Below are 23,790 nucleotides of genomic sequence, written 5' to 3'. Positions count from 1 at the left end.
AGGAAATTCCTTTCTTTTTGGAACACTGATGACATCACGAGCACATTGCTCTCTGCTGACATCTCTGTCCATTTTAGCAACCCTGCATAGCAGATGCATAGCAGATGCATAGCAGATGCATAGCAGATGCATAGCAGATGCATGCTAATGGCAGCATGGTAGCTTAGTGGTTAGCACAGCTGCCTTGCAGTGCTGGGGCCTTGGGTTCAAATCCCACTAAGGACAACAATAAATAAAGAGTTATTATGATGACGTCAGCAAAGAGCACTGTGCTCGCGATGTCATCAGAGAGAATCCCAAGAAGAAAATAATTTCCTCTGTAGTATTCAGCAGCTAATAAGTACAGGAAGGATTAAGATTTTTTAATAGAAGTAATTTACAAATCTACAGAGGAAAGGGTCATATCTGAGAACCCTGAAGTCTTGTTCACTGGCAACTATGCTCTATATGAATTGTACCTACGGAGTAAAGTGACTACTTACTGCGGACTCTCTGACTACTAGCCGATCCAGGCTTGTGTCCGGTCCTGACTCCACATCTCCAGCTCCGGCTCAGCTGACGTCACACGCCATCTACACGAGGAGAGTTCCATTCAGTCAGCATGCGATCTCTGGGGTATTCCAAGTCCAGCGGTGAGGAAATTGACATCTTAAGCGCTTGCCAGCGCCAGTGGTCTCCCGGCATTCAAGTACCATCGGTGCCTGCCAGCACCAACAGCCTGTGACGACCACCACCGCATAACATCTGGACCTCGCAAGCTAGAGCCACAGCATCATCCGAGATCACCGCTTGCAGCCCTCCCATCCAGGCACAGTAACAACTTGAATTGCCTTCAGCATGAGCCGTCTGAGCAAATCTATCCCCTCTACTACAGGAACGATAACACAGTATTTAACTTAATACAAACTGATATATAAAAGGACACTTATTCATTTCAAATATCTTTGAGCTATATCCCCATATTGCAAGGATACATATCGATTTGAGTCATATTTTGCCCATATAGAGCAACCTTATATGCCAGTCATTTTAAAATTAATTATTTTCAAATTGCTTATATTTTAAGATTGTTTGCATGTGTATATACATCTTATGTGTTCTTCTCACATGGGCCCTGTGAGGAGTAATGCACTGTATTTGAATTTATTTTAACAATAAAAAATTGTTTTGAATTATTATTGGAGCACGACCCAGTAATCTATTTTTTATATACAATTGATTACACTATCTTGGAAGGTCCGGGCAACATTTTTTCTATATATATTTTCTAGTCTTTGCAACTTTAGTAAAGTTGCATGCCCTGTTCACCTCGACAGTGTCATTTATTAATTAAGAGCTGCACTTACACTTTCTTTTTATCTTTTAATTTACAAATCTGTTTAACTTTCTGGCACCAGTTGATTTACAAAGAAAAAAAGGTTTTCACCGGAGTACCCCTTTAATACCATAGAACGTGACATCGTACAAACCTTGCCTCCTACTTTCCTGTAGGCAGAAGACTTCCTTCATCTTGATGCAAGCCATATCCTCGACCAGGTTGTGCCCCAAAAAGGTGATCCTGTTCTTCTCCTCGTCCGCTATATCCACATTGATCCGAATGGTATTCTTGACAAAGTTTTTTTATCTTCTCCTGTCGGTCCTAAAACCACAGTATCGCCGAAAATAAACTCCGCTGTGCACCCGAACCCCCTGACCCAGACCAAGCTTTCACTTGACCTGAGCCAAAAAGCGATCAATTTTTTTTTTTTTTAAAGCCGAGGAACGTGCTCTCGATTCACCCAAAGTGCAAGAAAAAGTGCAAACATGTTACACTAAAAAAACATGCGCAAAGAATGCGGTCTATCGCAAGCCCTTCTCCGATAGGAGAGAGGCCCCCCAACAAACCTTACCCTTCGCCTCCGGACCAAAAGGTACCTGCGAGGTTCCAGGTTCGATGTCCCTTTTCGACGAAGCTACTAGGGGACCACAAATGCTCCCGGCATCCCCCTTGGCGTTAGCCAAGGTATCTGCCCGCAGAGCCGATAACGGTAGGTACCCTGCCAAAGCAGGAGTACCCGGGGTGTTTGCAGGGAGGTGCGGAACCTAATGGCCACACACACCTCCCCTAGACCGCCAGGAGGGACACCCAGAAGGGCTACCGCATCCTGACAAATCCTGTGAACACACAACACGCAAAAAGGGACACAGTGAAACAAAAAGAAATAAATAAGTGAATGTGTGCAGATATACTGCCCGGACATCCGGCCGGATCTATAAAAATTTCTCTGATCCTAGCCAGAAGGCCGGGAATCAAGAGGTGGGTGCCACAAGGTGAAGAGATTATGGTGCCCGTGCTTCAACTCAGTGAGCCCATCCTCCCAGTGAGTTTCGGCACCTTGGGGTCACCACTTCCCGAGGCACAAAAGTACCTCGGCTCTAGACCCTCTCAGCCTCATGGCGAGACCCGGAGGGAACAGATCACATCGGGGCAGCCGTTGAGCTGATTCCTCAGAACCAGCCCCGGAAAGCCCTGGTACACCTGCATCCTCCATGCAGCACCCATCCTCACCAGCATGAAAACTGATAAGAACAGATTTTTTTTTTTTTTTTAAACCCTCAGATAAGGGATGAAAGTACTCAAAACAATACTTTCAAAACTGGCATTACAAACTTTCTGTAACACACAACCCTCTCATCATCGGGAACTTTATTTATAATCAAAAACAGACAAAATTACAAGTACATGAAAAACATCAAGATAAATCAACAGAATGAATCCATTTTTTCGTTTTCCAAATACCCTCCGCATCAATCCCACCCCTCCTAGCATCCCACAAATAACACAAATAAAGCTTTCCCAACACCATCCTCACACTATTATTTACACTTATTTCCTTTCTCAAAAACAAATAAACATTCCGAACATCCCATAAGACTTCTTTAATACACGACAACAATAACCACAACACTCTTTCATTCTGACCACCACTCACACATAATCCAAACATCATCATTTCATAATACAAAAATTCCACACCTGTTAATTCCTTGCACAAAGGCTCAAGTTTTCTCACAACCTCACGAGCATACTTACAATTCCAAAAAAGATGAATAACACTTTCAAAACCATTACAATTCTCCCTAGGACACACATCACATCTCACCAAACCCCTTGCTTTCTGAAACTCTCTCACTGGCAACACCCCATGCAAACTTTGCCATACAATCTCCTTTTGCTTATTAGACATACCATCCATCCTCACTTTCTTCCAAACTTTTTCCACATCCGCTCCTCTCACGGAATTAATATTACATACAACCTCTTTACTCTCAATCATTTTCATCACCAAACGTTTATTCTTCAAAACACTCACCTCTTCTTCTATCAACTCAAATTTCTCCAAAAATCTCACAACCCACTCATACCATTTAGGAACCTTAAAAGCAATAGGCCTATTCAAATCCCTCTCACACCACTTCAACCTGACAAAAAAATCTACCAGCCAGAAATCTTGTCATACAGGACACCTTTCTATCACTCCCAATAATAGCTAAAATAAAAACTAAAATATTCACTCCAAAGTACACCTCCAAATTTGGAAAACTCATACCACCCTTCTTCCAATTTTTCACCACTATTTCTCTCCTCAACCTCTCAACTTTAGAACCCCAAAAAAAGACAAACAGAACCCTGTTCAAGCTCCTCAAACCCATATAATGGGGAGGAAAAATCATAGCAACATACAGAAAAATTGGTAACACAACACTTTTAATAACTACAATCTTCCCAATGAAGGAAAGACTTCTCAAACTCCAATAATTTAGACGCAACTCCACCTTCTTTTTCGCCTCCTCCCAACTCTCTTTCCCATCCAAATCGTCACTAAACTTAATCCCCAACACTTTAATAGACCCCTCCACAACATTCACCCCCACATCTCTACTTAATCTACTCTCACCAAAACACTTACATTCACTCTTTAACCAATTAACCTTAAAAGCAGATGCACCACAAAAAATAGACACTAAAAGTTTCACCCTCCTCACAGCACACTTAGAATCACACAGGACACATACATCATCCATATAAGCATTAACTTTAAACTCCCTTCCATTACTACCAGGAATGCGTACACCTCTCACTATCTTATCCCTCCTAATCATACATACCAGAGGCTCAATAGCACATATAAATGCCACTGGTGATAAAGGACACCCCTGCCTAACCCCTGAGAACACATTCACTCTTCTCCCCACACATCCATTAACAAGCATCCTACTATATATTTTATCATACAAACTCCTAACTCTCCACACAAAGTCACTCGGAAAACCCATACGCAACAACACCCTGAACAAGAAACTATGAGACAGCCTATCATACGCTTTTTCAAAATCTAATGACAACAAACACACATCTTGCTTCCTACTCTTACAATCCCACAAACAATCTCTCAACAAACACAAACTCTCCTGTATACGACGTCCAGGCACAGCACAAAACTGATCATCACCCACCACGCTTTCAACAACATCTCTCATCCGATTGGCAATAATTTTCGCATAGATCTTATAATCACAATTAAGTAATGTAATTGGACGCCAATTCTTTAAACTTTTTAAATCCCCTTTTTTCGGAATCAGCACAACCACACCCCCACGCATACTCTCCGCAACCTCCATATTCTCCCACATAAACTGACACACTTCAACTACATCCTTCCCCACCACATTCCATAACAACCGATAAAATTCCACAGGCAAACCATCCTCACCTGGAGTCTTATTTGCTGACATTTTCTGCACTACATCCCAAACTTCCTCACTTGATATACCACGCATAACAAAAGCCTGCTCAGCCTCTCCAAGTTTCCTTTCCAACACACTCAATACCTCACTCTCCAAATTCTCATCCCTCCACTTCTCTCCATACAATTATTCATAAAAAACTGCAACTTCCTCACTCACACCATCACCAGACACAACACTACCATCCTCTTTCACAATCACATCAATAACCGTTTTTAAAAAAAAAAACTTTTTTGAAAAAATAACGTGAACATTTTTCATCATGTTCCATCTTATCTAATTTAGCTCTATACATAATACTCCTCCCTTTCTCCAACACAAACTCATTAATGTCCGTTTTAACACTCACAATTTCATTCTGAACATCCACACCACAGTCTCTCAATCTATACAAAAAGGATAGACGGGCATTTAACTTAACATATTGTTCCCTCTTAATAGCAGCAATTTTATAACCCAAAGACCTAAAAAAGGATTTTGTTTTCTTTTTAACCCATTCCCACCACAAAATAATGTTATCAAACTCACTTTTCCTTTCACGTCATTTTTTATACATACATTCATACTGGTCTCTCACATCCACACTATCTAAATGTTTAATATTCATCTTCCACAAACCTCTCCCATACACAGCATTCTGACCCACATCAATCTCACACAGCAAAGACTCATGGTCCGAATAACAAACAGACCTCTGTCTGTAATTTAATGCATTAACATTCTCAGACAAAAAACAATAATCTAACTTAGAGTGAACATTCCCCCTATCTGCATGATAAGTGCATAAATAGAGATTTTCCTAGCTTGTGACGGAAAATATAAGTTATATGAAGACAGGAGGCGAGTATCTTATGCATTAATCTTTCTTTATTAATGCCCATAGCAGAATATTCACTATTCAATTAAACGTAATGGAGAAAAAACTTCAAAACTACAACTCCCAGCAGTCCTTGGGGCACAATAGCCACTCCTATCCCTGTCGCCCCTATATAAGGACTGCCCCTTCATCTAACTTCCTCTTTCTTCATGCGAAACACCGCCGCACTGGAATAGAGATGATAACTGATCAGCACCGCAATCTTCCGACGTCGCAGCCAGCCGGCCCGATATCTTGGGTGTCGAAGATCCACCGGCAAACTCCAACTGTGTCTCAACAGAGACCCTAGGTAAGAAAAAACGATTTGGACCAACAGGTCATCCGTACACCGGACACCAACAGCGATCGGTAATCTCCTTCGCCTGCTGCACAGTAACCGGAATGGTCTTCCAACCGGCCCTAGACCCTTAGGACCTCAGGGCGCCGCCTCGCTCCAACGGGAGCCGAAGGACTTTAACTTCTGGAGACAGATGTCGTCCCAACGGGGACCAAGGAACCCGAACATTAGTTCGAACGTATCAACCGCCAACCTGGATCCACCATCTTCGTTCAGTAACCTGAGAATAGAACAAAAGACACGTAATAGGGTGGGTAGGGAGGGAAGATACTCGCCTCCTGTCTTCATATAACTTATATTTTCCGTCACAAGCTAGGAAAATCTCTATTTATATATCAGACAGGAGGCTCATATCTTATGCAAGTTCAAAGCTAACAAAACTAGCTAAGTTACATGCGACAACATAACCTGACAAGCCCTTTAAAACAGACATGGAGACATGTTCCTCCGGTCTGAAGTAGAAATGGCGAAAAGTGGTTTCGGAAGACCAGTCGGCTGCCATTAATAGATCAGAAAGGGAACCCCCTGAGGTGACCACCTTAGTAGCCATAGCGCCCCTGGATGAATGGGCTCCAAACAGGGATATGTCTATGCCCGCTATTTCCATGGCAGAACGTACCCAGCGTGCTAAAGTAGCGGAAGTGACCGGGTGATGAGGTTTGACGTAAGAAACCAGCAGTTGAGAGGAATCCGTAGATCGCAAATCTGCAGTCCGCGATTCGTATGCCTGCAGGCAACGGACAACGCAGATCAGAGGATGCGCAGGGAAAAATGGGTAAAAAACTGATTGGATACCCGTCTTGGTTCTACGGACCACAGCAAACTTGACCCCCTGAGGCGAGAATTGTCGCCTAGAGATGTCCAATGCCCTCACGTCCGAGACACGCTTGATAGAAACCAAGCATAAGAGGACAGTTAGTTTATACGATAACAGCTTCAAGGGGAGATTGCTATTATCTTCCCACGTAGAAAACATATCAAGTAACCTGGAAACATCCCAGGTCACCTGGTATCGAGGCCGCGGGGGACGCTTAAATTTAATGCCGCGCAAAAGCCTACAGACAAGCGGATGTTTGCCAACCGGCAAAGAGTCCACTGGGCAATGATAAGCTGAAATAGCCGACCGGTACACATTGATGGAGCTAAAAGATTTGCCAGATTCAAAAGAATCTGCCAAATAGTTGACCACTACCGACACAGGTGCATGTACGGGATCAACCTGCCGTTGATCACACCAACGAACCCAGAGTCTCCAGGCTGATCGATATGCCGATCTAGTCCCGGGGGCCCAGGCCAAGGCGAGGAGATCCCTAGCCGATCTTGAAAGGTCGTTATCCTCGTCCGGGACCCCGAAACCAACCACGCTAGGAGAGTTAGGCTCCCCTCCACTACTAGCGGGTGGAGACCCTTGGTCGGATTGGTGAGGAGTTGCGGGGAGTGAGGGAGCAGCCTGGGGTAATCCACGGTCATCCCCAGGAGGAGAGGAAACCACGGCTGTGTCGGCCACCAGGGTGTGATCAGCACAACCGTCGCCCTCAGGTTCGCAGTATGTAGGAGAACCCGGGGTATTAACTGGAACGGGGGAAACGCATAATGTATCCCCTCCGGCCAAGGTTGGCGGAGAGCGTCTACCGCAGACGCTTCCGGATCCGGCCTCCAGCTGAAAAAACATGGCAGTTGATGGTTGAGGCGAGAAGCGAAGAGATCCACGCATAACGGACCCCAAAGCTGTCTCAACCGCAGAAAAACGGACCGATTCAAACGCCAGTCGCTGGAATCGAGGAGGTAGCGGGAATTCCAATCGGCTACCGAATTGGAGACCCCTGGGATATACTCCGCTATCGGAACAATGTCGCGGACTAGGCAGAAGTGCCAAAAATCTTTCGCGAGATCCGCAAGGATTCTGGATCTGGTGCCCCCCAAGCGGTTGATGTACTGAACCGCCGCTACGTTGTCCATGCGTAGTAATACACAGCAATTGGACGCATGTGGAAGAAAACTCCTGACGGCAAAGAACGCCGCTAGAAGTTCCAAGGCATTGATATGCAGGGAAGTTTCCGAGACGGACCATGTCCCTCCTGTGGAATCCGCTCCACAACGGGCTCCCCAGCCCTGACGACTCGCATCCGACTCTATGATGATGTCCGGGCTGGAGTTGAAAATGGTCTTGCCGTTCCATTCGACGGCATGACGAAGCCACCAGTGCAATTCTTCGGTGGCCGCCTGACAGAGGGGAACCTCGTCTGCATATCTGAGGCCCTGCCTCAGGTGCATGATCTTGAGCCTCTGAAGGGCTCTGTAGTGCAATGGGGCTGGAAATATAGCCTGGATGGAGGCTGCCAGAAGACCCACTAGGCGCGCCAGGATCCGTAAGGATAAGCAACCCTTGCGCAAAATCGCCCTGATTTCTTTGCGTATCAGGGCTAGTTTGGCCTTGGGAAGACGGAGGACGGCATGATTGGTGTCTACCAAAAAACCCAGAAACTCCATCTCTTGGGCCGGGGTTAGAACCGATTTTTCTCGGTTGACTATGAACCCTAGGTCGTGCAATAGTGATAACGTCCACTCCATGTGGAGAGATGCCAAAGCTTTGGAGCTGGCCATGATAAGGAGGTCGTCTAGATAAATGATCAGACGTACCCCTCTGCTCCTCAGGGACGCCACCACTGGTTTCATGAGTTTGGTGAAACACCATGGGGCGGAGGATAGGCCGAACGGTAGGCAAGTAAATTGCCACATTCGGTCTTTCCAGAGAAAACGGAGAAAGGGTTGAGACTCTGGGTGTATCGGGACGGTGAGATAGGCGTCCTTTAAATCCACCTTCACGAGCCAATCTCCGGAATGAAGGAGATCCCGAAGGAAATGAATCCCTTCCATTTTGAAATGTCGATAAGTGACATGCTGGTTGAGGTCTCGAAGGTTTATCACTGGGCGGTAACCGCCCCCTTTTTTCTTTACTAAGAAGAGATTGCTTACAAAACCTGGAGAGGAGTGGACTACCTCCTGGATTGCCTGTTTGGCCAGGAGATCCCTTATTTCGTTGTCTATTAGAGCAACGGTTTGGTTCGAGAACCTGATAGGGGTCGGCATAATGCCCATCGTCGGCAAGGATTGGAGTTCGATTACGAACCCCGATATCGTATTTAGGATCCACGCGTCTGCCGTAATCGCAGACCAAGCGTGGGTAAAATACCTCAGACGTCCCCCCACTGGTATACGAGAGTGTGGAATATAGAGTGTACTCACCGGTATGGGGTCTAGATCTGGGGTAACCACGTCCACCACGTCCGCGCCAGGGCCTGCCACGGGGTGGGAAGAATGGCGCCGGCTGTGCCACTGGCATGGTGTAGGAGGGAGGAGCCTGATGGTATTGTGACTGAGCAGATTGTCTGCCGTGTGGCCGATAGGTAGGAGCGCGGCCGGCAGATCGGCCTTTACCTCTGCCGGCCTGGGGAAAAATTTTATTGGTCCCAGACTTTTTTAGGGACGACTGGGCCTTATCTAAGCTAGTGAAAAGCCCGACAAATTTGTTTATGTCTTTCACTAAGCTATCGCCAAACAGCAACCCCTCCGCGGAAGGACCAGGCTCGGTCTCAGATAAATGGAACAATTGCAAGGCGCATGAGGATAGAGCGCCTTCTCTCTATTGAGCAGGTGGTGTTGGCGCTGCCCGCTAGGCAAATAGCCCTTTATGCCCATCCACGGAGTTGACGGAGATCAACAGGTTGGTCCGTCGCTGCCGCCTGCTCAGACAGGTTTAGAATTTTTGTAAGGGGACCAATCAGGTCCAGAATACGTTCCTGGATGGTCCAAAATGAGCGTTCAATCCCCTTTTTGGGGAATTTACCTGATTTCATGAGGTACTTTGATAAGACCGGGTCCACCTCCGGGGTATTAACCACCTAATGTGGTACAAAGGGTCTGGGGCACTCTGCCCTTAATTTATTGCGGCTCGTCTTGTCCAAGGACTTACGTGCCCAAAATTCCACGTATTGCGATACGTGAGGAAGTGGGGTCCAGTCACCAGATCTCGGGTGGGAGATCGCGTCAGGGTGGAAGAACGGTTCACCTAGTGCGTCTAGGATAATCTCGTCCTGCGTAGCAGGGTTTGCGTTGGTATCAAACGCAGTGTCCCCAACATCCTCGTCCATTGCTTCAGACTCATCATCGTCAGCTTCATCTGAATGAGCAGACGAATCCTCATATGAGGAATCTACGAACGAATTGGGTTTGGACCGTCTAGCGGACCTTTGCCTCTTCCCTTTTAACTCCCCGAGGCCCAGGGGTCGAGTGGAGTCTGAGGGATGTTGGGGTTGGCAGGTCAGGGTAGGAGCTGCCTGGAACATATTATTTTCTTCCCCTGTCGGGGAGTCGGATGCCGCCAAGACATGCTTCCTTTTCTGGGAAGCTTTGCCTTTTTTGAGAGGCGGTTCACCGCCCTGAGGTGGTGGGGCTGACATCATGTGGGTTGAGGATTGAGACCCAGAAGGTACCATGGCAGAAGCTAGGGCCGCTTGTACCGATTTATTAATAAGGTCCTGGATTTGGCTGGCAGTCATAAACTGTGCCGAGTCTAGGGGAAAGCCATCCCCTCTAGGGGGAGCAGATGTGGGCTCCTCAGCCATGATGTAGCAATTTAGACTAAAATATATAGGTGGGTAAGTCTAAAAATAAGTTATCTAATCAGGGGATACAGAATAAATTCTGTCTCCCAGAAGCTAATAGCAAGACTAAGTAAGACCTGATAGCAGATTACAGGCTCCGTCCTCCACACCGCTAGCGCTGTACTGGCGCTGCGCTGGGAGGGGAGATCGAGAGCCTCTGCACTCAGGGACGAAGTCTTGCGAGACTACGTCCCTAGGGCTATGATTGGAGGACGCAGGAGCGCCCTCCAATGACTAAATGTAAAGGCACGCCCACTCTTCAATCGCAGGCCGTGGAGAGAGAGCGGTCTGTGTTGAAGGACACGCCCCTCGCCCGCGCGCGCGAAAAGAGGATGAAGGAGAAGCAGAAAATGTCGGCGCCAGGTAAATGGCGACCACTGAAGGAAGAAGGGAAAGGGAACCAGAGGGGAGTAGTCAGTAAAGCACCGGAATTCTTCGGTGAAAGAAGTAGGAATGAAGGTGAAAGAGCGGGCAAATTATAGGCAGAAATATATATACATATATATAACCTATAAACAAAAGTGAACCAGCGTAATAGTTCCACATACGCTGAACCAATATATATATATAAGTAAGAATAAGCTATAATAGTAAAACACTGTAAGGAACACTTATCTGTATGCTGCTATGAGCAGAAAGAAAGAGGAAGTTAGATGAAGGGGCAGTCCTTATATAGGGGCGACAGGGATAGGAGTGGCTATTGTGCCCCAAGGACTGCTGGGAGTTGTAGTTTTGAAGTTTTTTCTCCATTACGTTTAATTGAATAGTGAATATTCTGCTATGGGCATTAATAAAGAAAGATTAATGCATAAGATATGAGCCTCCTGTCTGATATATAAATTAGGACTAACTTTGCATAAATCCTGAATATCTTTAAACCTAAAATCTGAAACTAACTCAAATAATTTTCTTCCTGATATATCAAATGCTTTCTTACATAAGTCCACATTCATATCTCCAACTAAAATAATAGGTATTTTACCTTGAACATAAAATTTTAATTTCTCAAACAAATTTTTTCTTTCATTTTTGCATGCAGAAGCATACACCTTTATAACATAAATTAACAGAAATACACCTACCAGGCTCAATAACTAAATAACTTTCAACAGAAATTTCAGGTGATTTAATTAAAACACCCACACCATCATTCTTATTCAGTGAACTCCCAGACCACACACACCGACCATACACCCATTCATCCTGACTTGCTGCGAACTCAATACCACATTCCTGCAAACAGAAAATTGAAGCATTCTCTTGTGCTAAAAAACTTAAAATAGCAGCTCTCCTAGACTTATTTTTAAATACTCTCACATTTTGAGAACAAATAATAATGCTCATAACTATATACAAACACAAAACAGGTATAACATAACCATTAGAAAATAGGTGATTCACTACCTGATATCATTTGCATATCAAGTCCCGGCAAACCTATTGAGAACACATAGTAAAACACAAAGCAGGTATAACAAAGTCATTAGAAAACAGGTGCTTCACCATCTGATAACATTTCATATCAAGTCCCGGCATATCTATTCACCACTTTCAGCAGTCTCCATAATGTCCGTTTCCAGCACTTCAAATGTGTTCCTGGTTTCTGGCGCCAAATTCGTACTCTCCTCACCACGTCTTTTTTTGGCGGACTTCCCACCATGCACCAGCTTGAAGCCATCATTATTTTCATCCTGGACATTATGTTTCCCACCACCCTCCCTGTTACACAAACTAGTCTCTCCAGAGGACTGAAACTCCTCTATGTTAGCAGGATCAGAGGGATGAACAGATTCAGCTGTGTGAACAGGGCTCTGCACTCCCTCAATCACCTCCTCCAGCTTCCTAAAGGCATCAGCCACAGCAACTTGTACATCCACAGGTTACTGAGGAATAACTTTCAGTTTTTGAGGGGCCAACTTCCTCACAATTTCCTCCCCTCTTGCAGCACTTGCATAGCTTGGTCTTTTTGTACCAGGACAGTCTTTATAAACATGCCCTTCCTCACGGCACAGGTCAAATTTTTTTGTGTTAGGGCAACTCCCCGCATGGTGACCAGTACCATTACAGTTCCGGCACACCTGTCCCTTAAGGCAGCTCTCTTTCACGTGGCCAAAAGAAAAACAATTGCGGCAATAATATGGCTGTCCAGCATAGGATAAATATCCCCTATGTCCAGCAACAGAAAAACTAGCTGGGGGATGTTTAAAGCCACCAACACAACTGGGATCCACTTTCAGTTTCACAACAAATTTATATTTGCAATTAAAGATTCCCAGTACATTGGTCTGTTTTTCACCTCCACGCACAGAGTCACAATATTGGCGCAGAAAACTTTCAATTATAGCCACATCCGTGAAAGGGTTATAAACATGCACAAGGACAGTTTTTTCTTGAAACCCAAACAAAGGAGTAATCTTCACTCCCTCCATCATGGGGTCCTTGCTGAAATTTCTCAAACGTTCATAAACATCAAGGCACCTACCTTCCTGCTCAAAGGTGACCTCATAAGAACCCTTGCGAGGAGCCTCATTAACGCTGAATATTTCTGACTTGTCCACTCCAAGCTTCAGCATGATGATGTCCCAAACCAGGTAAACAACATTGTTCTTCACAGCACTTCCAGGATCCACCTCCAAAAGAATGGTATTCTTCAGACCAGCCATCCCTCCAGGGAGAACTGTCGGCACGAAACCACAGAAAGAGAATCCCTTCCAGCAAACTGGGTAAAAGCAGAGATCGCACCCTCAGGCGAGACCAAGGCAACTGCACTTGATCTTAGCCAAAAGGCCGAGAAGCAATCAATCACCAACCAAATACTCCCACATAATATCACATTTGTGAATACTAAAGGTTGTATGCCTTAGATGCATTATTTGTTTATGTCTTATTTTCATTGGGGAGATTTGAATATTAGTATGTAGTTTCAATGTATCAGTTGAATGTAAGAAACGTTACTAGAAATGATTTGAATGTTAATAAGATAAATTAACATATGGTAATGAGAATATCATACAGAAAAGATTATTGCCATAATTTAGAAGAAGAATCAGAAAAAAGGGACCAAAATCTCAATCATGTAAAATATTTATGGGACATGAGTTCCTTTTTCTGTAAAACTATACCAACTTGTTAGTTCTTGATAAGACTCTTACATTTGCAGTCGTCGTCGTCGTCGTCGAAAGAGGTTTTTCTTTATTTGGAGGAGTGATGGGGTTCATGCAAAAGCCAGGCTATGGATTGCATTGCTAAATGCTCCATCAGAGTGCAATGGTCGCCTGTCCTTTTTTTAAGTGATGATGTGGGTTTAGCCTGTGCTGTATGTATGTATGGGTGGCTGACTGCCACCCACCCAGAAAGTGTATGGGAGGCTGGTTGGCTGCCAGCCTTCCTTCCATTCCTATGAGTAATGTGAGTGCTCATGAAGGGGACATGGTTGGGTCCACCCCTTTCCCGGTTATCCCCTCTAGGCCTTTTGGCTTAGATCAAGTGTAAAAAAAGAAAGGATCTTGCGACAGATCGCATCCTGAGGCACGTTTTTTTTTGTGTGAATACTTGCACTTGGGTGACTTGTGAGCACATACTGATACATACGTTCCCTATCTGGGGACCATAAATTAAATGGATTTTTGAGAAAGGGAGCTGATTTGGAAGCTTGCTTCTGTCGCCCTATGCATTGACCCGATGTGGCAGTATCTTCGGGTAGTGAACAGTGCACCACCCCATTCCAGTGTTAAACAAGAAAGATTCTCATTTAATCCTCCGTGGGTGAGAATTTGAGTTTGAGAATTGGAGACCAAAATGATGAGTTGCACTGACTGGTTTATGAACGTCTATTCATTTAGCGTTTTAATGACCATGTTTGCACACTGATTGGTGTAAAAAAATTAAATAAAACTAAATAATAATAATCTAGCACACCTGTGCAGGTTTGACATGACATGACAGGTAGCTGTCTTGTGGGTGGTGCTGAATCCTGTTAAATGACATGAGGGTCTCATGCCTATACACAAGGGTGTGTCATTGCTGTTGCTTGACCATGCATTGGTTTCTGTGGTCAGTGAATGATAAAAACAAAATTTACCATCCATTGATGGATGGGAAATCCGCCATGAGGCATTTTTTTTTAGAAACTGCTGCTCACAACCAATGTTGCAATGGAGTGTCTCCATCTGCTGGTGGTATTGGAAAGGCATTAGTGCTATGACAGGGTCTGAAGAAGAAGAAGAAGAAGAAGAAGAAGAAGAAGAAGAAGAAGAAGACGGAAAAAAATATATATAAAAAGAAAAAGAGAGAGAGAGAGAGAGACTGACTTAGTGAGCGAGTGAGTGAGAGAGTGAGAGTGAGTGAGAGTGAATGAGTGAGTGAGTGATTGAGTGAGTGAGTGAGTGAGTGAGAACAAATGAGTTAAAGCAAGTGAGTGAGAGAGATCGAATGAATGAAAGTCTGAATGACAGAAAGAAAAAAGGATGAAGAAAGAAGCATGAAGAAAAAAAAATGTATATGGAGTTGCTGACATGAGTGCAATCTACAAAGCCGTTGAGGCTGATCCTCATGGGAGGATTATTGCACCAGGACCCTTAGCACTTTTAAAATGCCATTCAATGCCACGGGCTAGATGTAAACTGCAGATGACCATGTTGTGGTAGTTACCATGGATACCCAAGTGATGTGTGAGCTAACACATAGGCCCAACAGATTCCAAGAAGGCCAGAATCACCAGCGGCACCACCATCGATTGTCAGGTCACCCGGATTCAGCAAATACCAGAGTCCAAAATGATGCAGGTTTATACTGTTAATTTTCAGTTTATCGTTACAGTTGGTGTTATTCCATGTCGGAAGGGACGCAGCTACAGCCAGTGGGGTAACTAGAGACAGGCAGGCAGCTATGTGCAACAAAGGTAGGCGTGTTGTTTTCATATGCAGATCTGAAATATTGTCTTATATGCAAGAGGAGGAGTGATGGGGGTTCATGCAAAAGCCAGGCTATGGATTGCATTGCTAAATGCTCCATCAGAGTGCAATGGTCGCCTGTCCTTTTTTTAAGTGATGATGTGGGTTTAGCCTGTGCTGTATGTATGTATGGGTGGCTGACTGCCACCCACCCAGAAAGTGTATGGGAGGCTGGTTGGCTGCCAGCCTTCCTTCCATTCCTATGAGTAATGTGAGTGCTCATGAAGGGGACATGGTTGGGTCCACCCCTTTCCCGGTTATCCCCTCTAGGCCTTTTGGCTTAGATCAAGTGTAAAAAAAGAAAGGATCTTGCGACAGATCGCATCCTGAGGCACGTTTTTTTTTGTGTGAATACTTGCACTTGGGTGACTTGTGAGCACATACTGATACATACGTTCCCTATCTGGGGACCATAAATTAAATGGATTTTTGAGAAAGGGAGCTGATTTGGAAGCTTGCTTCTGTCGCCCTATGCATTGACCCGATGTGGCAGTATCTTCGGGTAGTGAACAGTGCACCACCCCATTCCAGTGTTAAACAAGAAAGATTCTCATTTAATCCTCCGTGGGTGAGAATTTGAGTTTGAGAATTGGAGACCAAAATGATGAGTTGCACTGACTGGTTTATGAACGTCTATTCATTTAGCGTTTTAATGACCATGTTTGCACACTGATTGGTGTAAAAAAATTAAATAAAACTAAATAATAATAATCTAGCACACCTGTGCAGGTTTGACATGACATGACAGGTAGCTGTCTTGTGGGTGGTGCTGAATCCTGTTAAATGACATGAGGGTCTCATGCCTATACACAAGGGTGTGTCATTGCTGTTGCTTGACCATGCATTGGTTTCTGTGGTCAGTGAATGATAAAAACAAAATTTACCATCCATTGATGGATGGGAAATCCGCCATGAGGCATTTGTTTTTAGAAACTGCTGCTCACAACCAATGTTGCAATGGAGTGTCTCCATCTGCTGGTGGTATTGGAAAGGCATTAGTGCTATGACAGGGTCTGAAGAAGAAGAAGAAGAAGAAGAAGAAGAAGAAGAAGAAGACGGAAAAAAATATATATAAAAAGAAAAAGAGAGAGAGAGAGAGAGACTGACTTAGTGAGCGAGTGAGTGAGAGAGTGAGAGTGAGTGAGAGTGAATGAGTGAGTGAGTGATTGAGTGAGTGAGTGAGTGAGTGAGAACAAATGAGTTAAAGCAAGTGAGTGAGAGAGATCGAATGAATGAAAGTCTGAATGACAGAAAGAAAAAAGGATGAAGAAAGAAGCATGAAGAAAAAAAAATGTATATGGAGTTGCTGACATGAGTGCAATCTACAAAGCCGTTGAGGCTGATCCTCATGGGAGGATTATTGCACCAGGACCCTTAGCACTTTTAAAATGCCATTCAATGCCACGGGCTAGATGTAAACTGCAGATGACCATGTTGTGGTAGTTACCATGGATACCCAAGTGATGTGTGAGCTAACACATAGGCCCAACAGATTCCAAGAAGGCCAGAATCACCAGCGGCACCACCATCGATTGTCAGGTCACCCGGATTCAGCAAATACCAGAGTCCAAAATGATGCAGGTTTATACTGTTAATTTTCAGTTTATCGTTACAGTTGGTGTTATTCCATGTCGGAAGGGACGCAGCTACAGCCAGTGGGGTAACTAGAGACAGGCAGGCAGCTATGTGCAACAAAGGTAGGCGTGTTGTTTTCATATGCAGATCTGAAATATTGTCTTATATGCAAGAGGAGGAGTGATGGGGGTTCATGCAAAAGCCAGGCTATGGATTGCATTGCTAAATGCTCCATCAGAGTGCAATGGTCGCCTGTCCTTTTTTTAAGTGATGATGTGGGTTTAGCCTGTGCTGTATGTATGTATGGGTGGCTGACTGCCACCCACCCAGAAAGTGTATGGGAGGCTGGTTGGCTGCCAGCCTTCCTTCCATTCCTATGAGTAATGTGAGTGCTCATGAAGGGGACATGGTTGGGTCCACCCCTTTCCCGGTTATCCCCTCTAGGCCTTTTGGCTTAGATCAAGTGTAAAAAAAGAAAGGATCTTGCGACAGATCGCATCCTGAGGCACGTTTTTTTTTGTGTGAATACTTGCACTTGGGTGACTTGTGAGCACATACTGATACATACGTTCCCTATCTGGGGACCATAAATTAAATGGATTTTTGAGAAAGGGAGCTGATTTGGAAGCTTGCTTCTGTCGCCCTATGCATTGACCCGATGTGGCAGTATCTTCGGGTAGTGAACAGTGCACCACCCCATTCCAGTGTTAAACAAGAAAGATTCTCATTTAATCCTCCGTGGGTGAGAATTTGAGTTTGAGAATTGGAGACCAAAATGATGAGTTGCACTGACTGGTTTATGAACGTCTATTCATTTAGCGTTTTAATGACCATGTTTGCACACTGATTGGTGTAAAAAAATTAAATAAAACTAAATAATAATAATCTAGCACACCTGTGCAGGTTTGACATGACATGACAGGTAGCTGTCTTGTGGGTGGTGCTGAATCCTGTTAAATGACATGAGGGTCTCATGCCTATACACAAGGGTGTGTCATTGCTGTTGCTTGACCATGCATTGGTTTCTGTGGTCAGTGAATGATAAAAACAAAATTTACCATCCATTGATGGATGGGAAATCCGCCATGAGGCATTTGTTTTTAGAAACTGCTGCTCACAACCAATGTTGCAATGGAGTGTCTCCATCTGCTGGTGGTATTGGAAAGGCATTAGTGCTATGACAGGGTCTGAAGAAGAAGAAGAAGAAGAAGAAGAAGAAGAAGAAGAAGACGGAAAAAAATATATATAAAAAGAAAAAGAGAGAGAGAGAGAGAGACTGACTTAGTGAGCGAGTGAGTGAGAGAGTGAGAGTGAGTGAGAGTGAATGAGTGAGTGAGTGATTGAGTGAGTGAGTGAGTGAGTGAGAACAAATGAGTTAAAGCAAGTGAGTGAGAGAGATCGAATGAATGAAAGTCTGAATGACAGAAAGAAAAAAGGATGAAGAAAGAAGCATGAAGAAAAAAAAATGTATATGGAGTTGCTGACATGAGTGCAATCTACAAAGCCGTTGAGGCTGATCCTCATGGGAGGATTATTGCACCAGGACCCTTAGCACTTTTAAAATGCCATTCAATGCCACGGGCTAGATGTAAACTGCAGATGACCATGTTGTGGTAGTTACCATGGATACCCAAGTGATGTGTGAGCTAACACATAGGCCCAACAGATTCCAAGAAGGCCAGAATCACCAGCGGCACCACCATCGATTGTCAGGTCACCCGGATTCAGCAAATACCAGAGTCCAAAATGATGCAGGTTTATACTGTTAATTTTCAGTTTATCGTTACAGTTGGTGTTATTCCATGTCGGAAGGGACGCAGCTACAGCCAGTGGGGTAACTAGAGACAGGCAGGCAGCTATGTGCAACAAAGGTAGGCGTGTTGTTTTCATATGCAGATCTGAAATATTGTCTTATATGCAAGAGGAGGAGTGATGGGGGTTCATGCAAAAGCCAGGCTATGGATTGCATTGCTAAATGCTCCATCAGAGTGCAATGGTCGCCTGTCCTTTTTTTAAGTGATGATGTGGGTTTAGCCTGTGCTGTATGTATGTATGGGTGGCTGACTGCCACCCACCCAGAAAGTGTATGGGAGGCTGGTTGGCTGCCAGCCTTCCTTCCATTCCTATGAGTAATGTGAGTGCTCATGAAGGGGACATGGTTGGGTCCACCCCTTTCCCGGTTATCCCCTCTAGGCCTTTTGGCTTAGATCAAGTGTAAAAAAAGAAAGGATCTTGCGACAGATCGCATCCTGAGGCACGTTTTTTTTTGTGTGAATACTTGCACTTGGGTGACTTGTGAGCACATACTGATACATACGTTCCCTATCTGGGGACCATAAATTAAATGGATTTTTGAGAAAGGGAGCTGATTTGGAAGCTTGCTTCTGTCGCCCTATGCATTGACCCGATGTGGCAGTATCTTCGGGTAGTGAACAGTGCACCACCCCATTCCAGTGTTAAACAAGAAAGATTCTCATTTAATCCTCCGTGGGTGAGAATTTGAGTTTGAGAATTGGAGACCAAAATGATGAGTTGCACTGACTGGTTTATGAACGTCTATTCATTTAGCGTTTTAATGACCATGTTTGCACACTGATTGGTGTAAAAAAATTAAATAAAACTAAATAATAATAATCTAGCACACCTGTGCAGGTTTGACATGACATGACAGGTAGCTGTCTTGTGGGTGGTGCTGAATCCTGTTAAATGACATGAGGGTCTCATGCCTATACACAAGGGTGTGTCATTGCTGTTGCTTGACCATGCATTGGTTTCTGTGGTCAGTGAATGATAAAAACAAAATTTACCATCCATTGATGGATGGGAAATCCGCCATGAGGCATTTGTTTTTAGAAACTGCTGCTCACAACCAATGTTGCAATGGAGTGTCTCCATCTGCTGGTGGTATTGGAAAGGCATTAGTGCTATGACAGGGTCTGAAGAAGAAGAAGAAGAAGAAGAAGAAGAAGAAGAAGAAGACGGAAAAAAATATATATAAAAAGAAAAAGAGAGAGAGAGAGAGAGACTGACTTAGTGAGCGAGTGAGTGAGAGAGTGAGAGTGAGTGAGAGTGAATGAGTGAGTGAGTGATTGAGTGAGTGAGTGAGTGAGAACAAATGAGTTAAAGCAAGTGAGTGAGAGAGATCGAATGAATGAAAGTCTGAATGACAGAAAGAAAAAAGGATGAAGAAAGAAGCATGAAGAAAAAAAAATGTATATGGAGTTGCTGACATGAGTGCAATCTACAAAGCCGTTGAGGCTGATCCTCATGGGAGGATTATTGCACCAGGAACCTTAGCACTTTTAAAATGCCATTCAATGCCACGGGCTAGATGTAAACTGCAGATGACCATGTTGTGGTAGTTACCATGGATACCCAAGTGATGTGTGAGCTAACACATAGGCCCAACAGATTCCAAGAAGGCCAGAATCACCAGCGGCACCACCATCGATTGTCAGGTCACCCGGATTCAGCAAATACCAGAGTCCAAAATGATGCAGGTTTATACTGTTAATTTTCAGTTTATCGTTACAGTTGGTGTTATTCCATGTCGGAAGGGACGCAGCTACAGCCAGTGGGGTAACTAGAGACAGGCAGGCAGCTATGTGCAACAAAGGTAGGCGTGTTGTTTTCATATGCAGATCTGAAATATTGTCTTATATGCAAGAGGAGGAGTGATGGGGGTTCATGCAAAAGCCAGGCTATGGATTGCATTGCTAAATGCTCCATCAGAGTGCAATGGTCGCCTGTCCTTTTTTTAAGTGATGATGTGGGTTTAGCCTGTGCTGTATGTATGTATGGGTGGCTGACTGCCACCCACCCAGAAAGTGTATGGGAGGCTGGTTGGCTGCCAGCCTTCCTTCCATTCCTATGAGTAATGTGAGTGCTCATGAAGGGGACATGGTTGGGTCCACCCCTTTCCCGGTTATCCCCTCTAGGCCTTTTGGCTTAGATCAAGTGTAAAAAAAGAAAGGATCTTGCGACAGATCGCATCCTGAGGCACGTTTTTTTTTGTGTGAATACTTGCACTTGGGTGACTTGTGAGCACATACTGATACATACGTTCCCTATCTGGGGACCATAAATTAAATGGATTTTTGAGAAAGGGAGCTGATTTGGAAGCTTGCTTCTGTCGCCCTATGCATTGACCCGATGTGGCAGTATCTTCGGGTAGTGAACAGTGCACCACCCCATTCCAGTGTTAAACAAGAAAGATTCTCATTTAATCCTCCGTGGGTGAGAATTTGAGTTTGAGAATTGGAGACCAAAATGATGAGTTGCACTGACTGGTTTATGAACGTCTATTCATTTAGCGTTTTAATGACCATGTTTGCACACTGATTGGTGTAAAAAAATTAAATAAAACTAAATAATAATAATCTAGCACACCTGTGCAGGTTTGACATGACATGACAGGTAGCTGTCTTGTGGGTGGTGCTGAATCCTGTTAAATGACATGAGGGTCTCATGCCTATACACAAGGGTGTGTCATTGCTGTTGCTTGACCATGCATTGGTTTCTGTGGTCAGTGAATGATAAAAACAAAATTTACCATCCATTGATGGATGGGAAATCCGCCATGAGGCATTTGTTTTTAGAAACTGCTGCTCACAACCAATGTTGCAATGGAGTGTCTCCATCTGCTGGTGGTATTGGAAAGGCATTAGTGCTATGACAGGGTCTGAAGAAGAAGAAGAAGAAGAAGAAGAAGACGGAAAAAAATATATATAAAAAGAAAAAGAGAGAGAGAGAGAGAGACTGACTTAGTGAGCGAGTGAGTGAGAGAGTGAGAGTGAGTGAGAGTGAATGAGTGAGTGAGTGATTGAGTGAGTGAGTGAGTGAGTGAGAACAAATGAGTTAAAGCAAGTGAGTGAGAGAGATCGAATGAATGAAAGTCTGAATGACAGAAAGAAAAAAGGATGAAGAAAGAAGCATGAAGAAAAAAAAATGTATATGGAGTTGCTGACATGAGTGCAATCTACAAAGCCGTTGAGGCTGATCCTCATGGGAGGATTATTGCACCAGGACCCTTAGCACTTTTAAAATGCCATTCAATGCCACGGGCTAGATGTAAACTGCAGATGACCATGTTGTGGTAGTTACCATGGATACCCAAGTGATGTGTGAGCTAACACATAGGCCCAACAGATTCCAAGAAGGCCAGAATCACCAGCGGCACCACCATCGATTGTCAGGTCACCCGGATTCAGCAAATACCAGAGTCCAAAATGATGCAGGTTTATACTGTTAATTTTCAGTTTATCGTTACAGTTGGTGTTATTCCATGTCGGAAGGGACGCAGCTACAGCCAGTGGGGTAACTAGAGACAGGCAGGCAGCTATGTGCAACAAAGGTAGGCGTGTTGTTTTCATATGCAGATCTGAAATATTGTCTTATATGCAAGAGGAGGAGTGATGGGGGTTCATGCAAAAGCCAGGCTATGGATTGCATTGCTAAATGCTCCATCAGAGTGCAATGGTCGCCTGTCCTTTTTTTAAGTGATGATGTGGGTTTAGCCTGTGCTGTATGTATGTATGGGTGGCTGACTGCCACCCACCCAGAAAGTGTATGGGAGGCTGGTTGGCTGCCAGCCTTCCTTCCATTCCTATGAGTAATGTGAGTGCTCATGAAGGGGACATGGTTGGGTCCACCCCTTTCCCGGTTATCCCCTCTAGGCCTTTTGGCTTAGATCAAGTGTAAAAAAAGAAAGGATCTTGCGACAGATCGCATCCTGAGGCACGTTTTTTTTTGTGTGAATACTTGCACTTGGGTGACTTGTGAGCACATACTGATACATACGTTCCCTATCTGGGGACCATAAATTAAATGGATTTTTGAGAAAGGGAGCTGATTTGGAAGCTTGCTTCTGTCGCCCTATGCATTGACCCGATGTGGCAGTATCTTCGGGTAGTGAACAGTGCACCACCCCATTCCAGTGTTAAACAAGAAAGATTCTCATTTAATCCTCCGTGGGTGAGAATTTGAGTTTGAGAATTGGAGACCAAAATGATGAGTTGCACTGACTGGTTTATGAACGTCTATTCATTTAGCGTTTTAATGACCATGTTTGCACACTGATTGGTGTAAAAAAATTAAATAAAACTAAATAATAATAATCTAGCACACCTGTGCAGGTTTGACATGACATGACAGGTAGCTGTCTTGTGGGTGGTGCTGAATCCTGTTAAATGACATGAGGGTCTCATGCCTATACACAAGGGTGTGTCATTGCTGTTGCTTGACCATGCATTGGTTTCTGTGGTCAGTGAATGATAAAAACAAAATTTACCATCCATTGATGGATGGGAAATCCGCCATGAGGCATTTGTTTTTAGAAACTGCTGCTCACAACCAATGTTGCAATGGAGTGTCTCCATCTGCTGGTGGTATTGGAAAGGCATTAGTGCTATGACAGGGTCTGAAGAAGAAGAAGAAGAAGAAGAAGAAGAAGAAGACGGAAAAAAATATATATAAAAAGAAAAAGAGAGAGAGAGAGAGAGACTGACTTAGTGAGCGAGTGAGTGAGAGAGTGAGAGTGAGTGAGAGTGAATGAGTGAGTGAGTGATTGAGTGAGTGAGTGAGTGAGTGAGAACAAAT

At 44.3% G+C, this 23,790-nt stretch overlaps 6 pseudogenes; all 6 read left to right on the top strand.

Annotated features, from left to right (window-relative positions):
- The first annotated feature begins 14,122 nt into the window (after positions 1-14,122).
- Positions 14,123-14,386, top strand: LOC130285912 (U2 spliceosomal RNA; annotated as a pseudogene).
- A 1,491-nt stretch (positions 14,387-15,877) lies between these two features.
- On the top strand, positions 15,878-16,141 carry LOC130285910 (U2 spliceosomal RNA; annotated as a pseudogene).
- A 1,485-nt stretch (positions 16,142-17,626) lies between these two features.
- LOC130285909 (U2 spliceosomal RNA) lies at positions 17,627-17,890 on the top strand (annotated as a pseudogene).
- A 1,485-nt stretch (positions 17,891-19,375) lies between these two features.
- On the top strand, positions 19,376-19,639 carry LOC130285908 (U2 spliceosomal RNA; annotated as a pseudogene).
- Positions 19,640-21,120: 1,481 nt separating this feature from the next.
- LOC130285907 (U2 spliceosomal RNA) lies at positions 21,121-21,384 on the top strand (annotated as a pseudogene).
- Positions 21,385-22,857: 1,473 nt separating this feature from the next.
- LOC130285906 (U2 spliceosomal RNA) lies at positions 22,858-23,121 on the top strand (annotated as a pseudogene).
- Positions 23,122-23,790: the final 669 nt, after the last annotated feature.

The sequence above is a fragment of the Hyla sarda genome, chromosome 8 (genome assembly GCF_029499605.1).
Source record: "Hyla sarda isolate aHylSar1 chromosome 8, aHylSar1.hap1, whole genome shotgun sequence".
In the NCBI taxonomy this organism is placed as follows: domain Eukaryota; kingdom Metazoa; phylum Chordata; class Amphibia; order Anura; family Hylidae; genus Hyla; species Hyla sarda.
Note: the sequence above shows the minus strand (reverse complement) of the source record. Positions and strands in the feature narration are given on the sequence as shown.